Source organism: Mercenaria mercenaria, unplaced genomic scaffold (assembly GCF_021730395.1).
Source record: "Mercenaria mercenaria strain notata unplaced genomic scaffold, MADL_Memer_1 contig_3335, whole genome shotgun sequence".
NCBI classification, from domain to species: Eukaryota; Metazoa; Mollusca; class Bivalvia; order Venerida; family Veneridae; genus Mercenaria; species Mercenaria mercenaria.
Window position 1 is genome coordinate 49,812 of NW_026461462.1, and position 8,550 is coordinate 58,361.

Sequence of the window (8,550 nt, forward strand, 5' to 3'; positions counted from 1 at the left end):
AATAAATATGTCTCCTCTCCATACTATATTGGTAATGATAGTTAGTTTATACCACAAAGATATAATTATGATCAAGTTTGTAGCACCAGAGTTAAAAAGCTCATTGACTTATGTATTGCATCAAACCTGGCAATACTAAATGGTAGAACTTTAGGTGACTGTCTTGGTAAGCATAGTTGTTTCCAATACAACGGAAATGGTGTTGTAGATTACTGTTTAGTATCTGGTAGCTTATATCAAAATATCTTTTATTTTAGTACCTCTGATCCAAATATTTTTATTAACGATCATGCAAAGCTTTTTGTGAAATTGTATGCAAATTTTAAGATTACATGTGCTGTAAATAAACTTATTGAAAAGCCATCCACTTGGCAGTGGAGAGAAAACTCTAGTTTTCAAATTCAATATGCACTTGCGTCTATGGAGATAGGTAGTAAAATTGATATGTTTTTGTCAGACGTTAATAATATTTTAAGTGTTGATTTATTTATTTTATATTGTTGGATTTAACGTCGCACCGACACAATTATAGGTCATATGGCGACTTTCCAGCTTTTAATGGTGGAGGAAGACCCCAGGTGCCTCTCGTATTATTTCATCACGAGCGGGCACCTGTGAAGGCCGTGAGTCAAGACCCCAAATTTAAGAAATTGGTACCAATCACAGTGGAAAAAAGATTTAGTGTTTTTTGGATAGATACGTGTCTGTAGTCTTTGAAAAAGTTGGGAGGGCCTCTCTATGGCACAGCTTAGTGACAGAGTTTAATGTGTTTCTATGGCAACCAGAATTTTGTTACAATATTGAGAAAAATATCTATCGTATTTTGTATACAAAAATTCTATATAATATTGTAAAGATTATGTATATATATTATCATATATCACTTACTTAGATGCAAAAAAGCTCTTGCAAAGTAAAAATGTCAAGTTGAGTCAAAACGTTACACATTTTTTATAATTTACGTGACTAAACATATAATGTTACTTATAGAAAGGAAATTGCCTTTGAAGTTTATGTTCAAAGCAACGTTTTTATTTTCAGGTGTACTTAAATTGTTTATTATATAATAATTCACTTCATCACATCCCATCAATAAAATTGCATGAGTAAACAAATACTTAATACCTTTTTATTAATATAATTTATGTGACAATTATTTATTAAAGAAATAAACATATTACTGCATATTCATTTTAATAATCTTTCTTCATAACAGTAAGTGTGGTGATTTTATATTTTATTCTTTGTATATAAAAACATATTTTCAATAAATATTATACCCTAGAGTAATGGATTCTTCAATGCAACTTACATAAAATATGTTACCAAAATATCAAATGTCACATTTCTATGTAATCTTGCCAATTCTATTAAAATGAAATTTTAGAACTTTTAAAGTAGTTTTTATCCTTTTATGAATTTAATTATCATTATGAAACATCATCTTCATATTTTGTTACAAAATGATATGAACAATAAACACAATATAATAATCAGTATTTTAGAGAAAATTCGTTTCACATTTACCTTATCAAGTACAAGTTTATATATAATAAGCATTTAAAGATTAAAAATTAACATTTATAGACCAAACCTGTTTTGTAAAGATTTGTACATAGCAATTAATCAAAGCAATGCGTTACCATGAAGTGAATTATGGTAACTGAGCTGAATGTGTTACATTTTCGGCACTGTTTTCGTTCAAAATTCAAAGTTGTATATGAACTGCTTACTTTACAGAATTACGTCTAATCTTTTGGCATTATTAAAATTGTAACGTCTAAAAGAACAGCTTTTAATACCCTTCATTATTATGATTAACATGACATTTATTTGTTATAAGAAATAAACATTTCGCATATGATTAATATGTACCCTACTTAAAAGTAACAGAATTTTTTTTTTCCTTTTACATTTTCTGATTTGTGTACAAAAAGAACATTTATTAGTATATGTAAATATCCATAATTACAAATCCAAAAGCGTACATTCTTTTACAATACGTTACCAATAGGTACTATATGCATTGCCCATCTATATCAAACAATTAAAACTGAACAACTGTTATTAATTGTCAAAGTATAATATCAATTTTTTTTCCTTCAAACAGAATCAGAAAATCATTTATTTACAGAAAAGAGTGCTTGACATATATCTCATCAAATATAAATCTATAGATATACTTGTTTACCTTAAAGTTAAAAAATGAACACTGAACCCAAGCTAAGTTTGTTTCAGTAATAACATGCTTTTCCCCCACATGTATTCTTGTTGTAAGAGATGTTGCCAAAATACATATGGTTTGTGAATATTTATAAACTAGCTGTGTGTCCACAGGACACTGGTGATTCCACTTTCTTCCACTGCACATGGTTTCGAGATTCTAGATGATTTGTTTTTTCAGATATATGCAACAAAGACGTTAAAGCACTTTATGTATCGTTTCACCAAGTCAAGGACCATAACTCTGATCTTGCTGAGTGAAATTGCAAACAGAAATACAGGAGTGCAACTTCACATGATGTATAACAATCCTCTAACATTTCAAGTCTCTAGGTCAAACATTTTAAGATACATGTGACATTAACTTTAATGCACTTATTGCATTATTTTGATTAACCCAAGGGTCATAACTCTGGTCTTGCAGAGTGAAATCCAAAACTAAATCAAGATGCATAAATTCACATGCATGCTGAATAATATTCTTGTATGATATACATGTATGCAATACAAACGTATAAGCACTTTATGTGAATTTTTCACTAAGTCAAGGATCCTAATTCTGGACTGGCTGAGTGAAATCACAAACAGTTCACAAGGTGCACAACTTCAGGTCCTATATAACAATCATCTAAGTCAAATACTTATTGAGATACATTCAATACAAACTAGTATGATCTCTATGTATATTTTTGACTAAATCAAGGACCATAACTCTAGACTGGCCGAGTGAAATCCCAAACAGTTCATAAGGTGCAAAACTTCAGATCCTATATAACAATCCTCTAAGTCAAATACTTATTGAGATACATTCAATACAAACTTGTCTGATCTCTCTATATATTGTTTACTAAATCAAGGGCCATAACACTGGTCTGACCATCGAAAATCCCAAACAAACCCTAAGGTAAACAACTTCACATGCTGAATAATATTGCTCTTATGTTTCGTGACCTTTATTCAAATACGTTTTAAGATTCGTGTGACTCTAACTTTTATGCCCTTTTATGCTTACTTTTTCTAAGTTAAGGGCCATAACTCTGTTCTGGCTGAGTAAAATCTCAAACAAAACTCTAGATGCACAACATCATACACTAAATAACATTCCTATAATGTTACGTAATCCTTGGTCCAATACTTTCTAGGATATATGCGACACAAATGTTTAGGCCCTTCCTTCACATATTTTTGAGCAAGTAAAGAGCCATAACTCTGGTTTGGCTGTGTGAAATCCCAATTAAAACACCAACTGCACAATTGTACATGCTGAATGACAGTTCTGTGAGGTTTGATGACTCTGGGTCAAATATGTTATGCACGGCACAAATTCGAACAGATATACGGACTGACTATTTTTCTACTAAGTAAAGGACCATAATTCAATTTGTTCTAAGTTACATTTTCATGCAACACAAACTTAAAGGCCCCTTCAAAGCATATTTTAACCAAGAAAAGGGTCACAACTCTGGTTTGGTTGTGTGAAAATCCCAATTAAAACATCAGGTGCACAACTTCACACACTGAATGATAACTTATGAGATTTGAAGACTCGGTGACAAATACTTTTTAACAGACGGATGGACAAGGGCAACTCCAAGTGTCCATCCCCTCCCCCTTTCCCCCCGCCCCCCTTGAATAAGTCTTAGATCTTATGAAAAATGATAACTGTTAAACGGAAATCTTTATTTGTCTAGTGGCGGAGTGTTCAAGGTCACTGACTCGAATCACTTGCCCCTCACTTATCTGGGTTCGCTTTGTATGTTTTCTTTATGCGAAGAAGTATTCAGCTGGTTTACATAAGGTTGGTCATTCTACCAATATGACAGCCAATACATGCCTTCCTTCACCATCAAAAGCTGGAAAGGTCACCATATAACCTAAATTCTGTCAGTGTGACTCTAAACCTAACAATACAAAACATTTATTTCATTGTCCTAGTCCATACGAAAGTTCATTGTTGGTGTGGAAATATGAGTTCATGTTGAAACATTTTTTAATTTGTTTGATTACACCTATAAAGTCATATTTCATAAATTGCAAGGGTGATTTTCCGCATAAATATGTCTTGGACACTTTTATGAATGTGATCATGTTTATTCAATTTTGGTGTAATAGAATTCTGGTTAAGCCAGCGGGCTTGATGGGGTGTAACAAGTTTCATTACCTCTCACAACCGAGTGTAATGCAGGGTTGAAGTACTAAGAAGCAAAATGACGAAATAAGCCATTGGAAAAAAGGAGGTAGAAGTGTAGGTGGGGTATTAGAAATACTTACTAGAAACAATATTTGATATAAGATATAAGATAGTGTGAGAAATGCAAAAACAATACAACAATAAACAATTTGGGATATAGGGCAGCGAAAGGGTATGGAGACTCTGCATATGAAAAATATTTGAGATAGAGGTAAGTTGCAGATGTTTAAAGTTAAAGAAACATAATGAAGAAATAGCATGGGTGTTGGACGGTTGAAGAGGGTAACTTGTGATCTGGTATGGACATTTGGAATAATACCAAAGGCGGTATAAGAAATTAAAATATTATTAGGAAAATACGTTTAAATAGAATTTTGGAGTGATTTTGTTAAGAGTGTTTCATAATTTTTCGTCTAAAGGTTTGGTGAATTACAATTCAATTAAAGATATATTCTTTCATTACTCTACATTTTTTTAATTTGTATTATATGGAAATTGTATATCCACATGAACATGTGAGTTTTAAATTAATTTCAAGATTGCTTTAGGGAAAGATTCTGAATCTACTCATTATATAAACTATTTTATTTTGTTGTGTTTGAAGACATTATAGTAAATAAAATAATCATCTTGATATTAAATTGTTTAGAATATATGTAGTAATGAGTTACTTTGAAAAAATGAATAATTGTTAATTTGTTCAATACATAATTGCATATTTTTGCAGGCTGGCCTCCATTTTCTATAACTAGTGGTGGATTTGAGCTAAAATTATATTTTTCCACCAGATACCAATCTTAGATTTTTTTCTCGACAATTGCAAATACAGTTTTCATGAGGTGCAGTTGTGATGAATTATGATATACATTTTGTACTTTGTTATAAAGTAAGACTCCTGTAAAGTCTGGTATTTGTTGAGCTGTTTTTACTAATATTCACTACATAAAGTCTTAAATAGATAAGAAAAGACCGAGCATTAGATGCTAGTACAACTGAGTATAAAATGTTTACTGTAATAAAGTGACTTATTTAAAAACAGGTCTCAATCAATCATGAAAATCCGGATAATAGTGACTATACGAAGACTGTTACACTTTCCGTTTCAGTCTTTTAAAACTTCATCTACATATTTCAAAAATCTATTTTTCTTATTTATGGACTTAATTAATATAATAAACATAAAAATAATACGCATACACCTGAATTATGCATACTATCAGTAAAAATAGTGTTTAAATGTGATTACTCCACCCACATTTATTTTGCATGATTCACTAAAACTAAGACCTTATCAGCTAAAATAAGTGGTGTTTTACTCCAGCTATAATCCTAATTGACATATTCAGTTGAAATATCAAGGTAAGTCCCATTATCAGCATATCTAAAATGTAAAAATATACTATTTTGATGAAAAATTATGTTGTTGTATTAATTTATTGCCACAGAAATTCATTTTTTAAGTCAAAATGTTGTTTTCTTTAAAATAGTGTATGTAACACATCAGTAAGTGCTAAAAACTATCAAGAATATGTCTTTAGACAATAAGACGTAGTAGGTAGGTTGAATATAAGAATAATTGACATTTTCAAATAAATGGCGGCCATTCTGGAAGCCATTTTAAAATCGCTTGATTTCAGACCTTAAGCTGTGCCGTAGACAGGCCCCCCTGAAGTTTTTAGAAGTACACATATGTATCTTTCAAAAAGTTACATAGAAAATTTGCCAGAAAAATGGTACCAACTTTTTGTCCAGCTCATGGCCTAGTGTAAAACCACCGGCAAGTGATTTGTCAGCGACATCTACCACTCGGCCACGGTGTTGATGAAAATGTTACTCAGTTCAATGATATTATTTTGTATGCTTGTACATGTAATAAAGCACTTCAAAGAAAGAGGCCAAAGAAATGTAAAAATAACAGTAAAAACACAAGAAATGGTTTGACACTGACCTCTATCAAATGCGTAAAGAGCTTTTAAAGAAGAGTCGTCGATAATTTGAAAACCCATATGATTCTAGAATTAAAGATGCTTTTTAACAAGTTTAGAAAGCTATATAAACGCTGTTGTAAGAAGAAATACACTTTCTTTTCAAGAAGTCAATAATACATAGACTTGATTTGTATCAACATGACCCAATTAATTCTGGAGCTTAGAAAGAGAAGTAAGGGAAGGAAACAGCTGTTCTAAACCAGCTAAGAATGTTAGTTCTGAATTTTGGATTTCCCACTTTTCTAGACGTTGACTATAGGTTAAGTAAACTGTTGGAAAATATTAAACAAAATAGAACTTTTACAGACTTGGATTAAATTATTACTGTGGATGAAATTTCAAAATCCATTAAGGTAGTTTGATAAACCGGAAGTGATGGCGTAATGTCATTTAACCGGAAAACGTAGAATAAAGCCTGGATTTGGCGTACGGAAAAGAAAATCATTTCATGAAATAAGGGCAGCCCATGAGTAAATTTATAACAATGTCACTGTTACAGTCTTTCTAAAGTTAAAACGGTGATACTTAAGCACCTGACACGTTAAACAATTTAAAATAATGTTTTAAAATTGGCTTTACATTTATGGTTCATTTTAATCATGGTCAAATATTTAAAAAATAAGCACACGGACCTTGACATTTTATTCCACCATATTATAGACCATATGTTTATTTTATTTACGACGATGAGAGGTTTCATTTACATTTACATTGTAGAAAAAATTCTATTCACGAAAATGTTTTGAAAGTTGTGATTTTCCAATAGACTCACATAATGAAAGATTGCGTGAATTCCAAATTTTTCAAACCAGTCTAGCAAAACAATCAAACACACGACTTTTCATTTGCTGAACTTTCTACGTATAGTCTGAATTATTGAATTATCAGGGTTTAATCAATTTTTACATTGTAGAAAAAAAATCGATCCGAACGTGCAGAACTACCTTAATTGTCTTAAAAAATAGAAAATCGGTTGAACCAGACTCTATTAGTAATGAGGTGCTCAAAGCAGGTAAAACTATGTCGTAACCATGTATTTGAAAACCTTTTAACCAGACTTTGTCTAGTGGAGTATACCCGTCAGTATGGAAAGTGGGTTATATCAAACCATTACATAAGGATGGTGATTCTAATGATGCAAATGACTATTGGGGTATATCAGTAGTACCAGGTCTCTCTAAAGTGTTTAATTGCATTCTTAATACTAGACTTCAAAAATATATCTAGAAAATGAAGTCATTAATGAGTTACAAATAGGCTTTCAACCAGGGTCTGGAATATTAGATCACATGTTTGTGCTGCGTACTTTGATTGAAAAATATCTTAGTAAAGGTTAAAAGGATCCAAAATATATGCTTGTTTTGTAGACTTCGCTAAGGCGTTCGAGAGTGTCATTAACTCAGTGTTGTTTTACAAAATTTATGAGATAGACATCAATGGACCATTCTTTTATATTGTTAAAAGCATGTATGAATCAAATAAAATGCACATTATGTTAGAGAATGGAATGTCAGAGAGGTTTTCACCATGTGTTGGTGTAAGACAAAGTGATATTTTATGCCCAACTTGTTCAAGATTTTTATAAATGACCTACCATCTATTTTTTGATAATACTGATGATCAGGTCAGTTTGGGTAAGACCTTATTCAGCTGTATGTTGTATGCTGATGATTAAGTATTTTTATCCTCATCGGCCCATGGACTGCAAAGCTGTCTCAGTAACCTAGCTGAATATTGTGACAATTATGGTTTAACTATGAACTTCAAAAAGACCAATAGTCTTATTTTTAGCAAAGGTGGTGGACTGTTTAAGGATGTTTTTCGTTTCCAGGGCCATGAACTTAGTTATGTACATACTTATAGATATCTAGGTATTCTCTTTTCATCTTCTTGTACATTAACTTACTGTCGAAATGTTGAAACAGGACGTAAGAAGAACCTGCAATGTGATCAGAGAATCTGTAATACTTGCAGTTATGGTTGTGTGGAGGACGAAATTCATTTCTCTATGTTTTGTCCTGCTTATGATTGTTAAAGACTTGAATTCGAGACAATGAATATGTACACGAGACACTTTAAAGATATGGATTGTAATCAGAAATTTGTATGGTTACTGAGCTCAGAAAATGCTAATATTTTGTTGCTAGC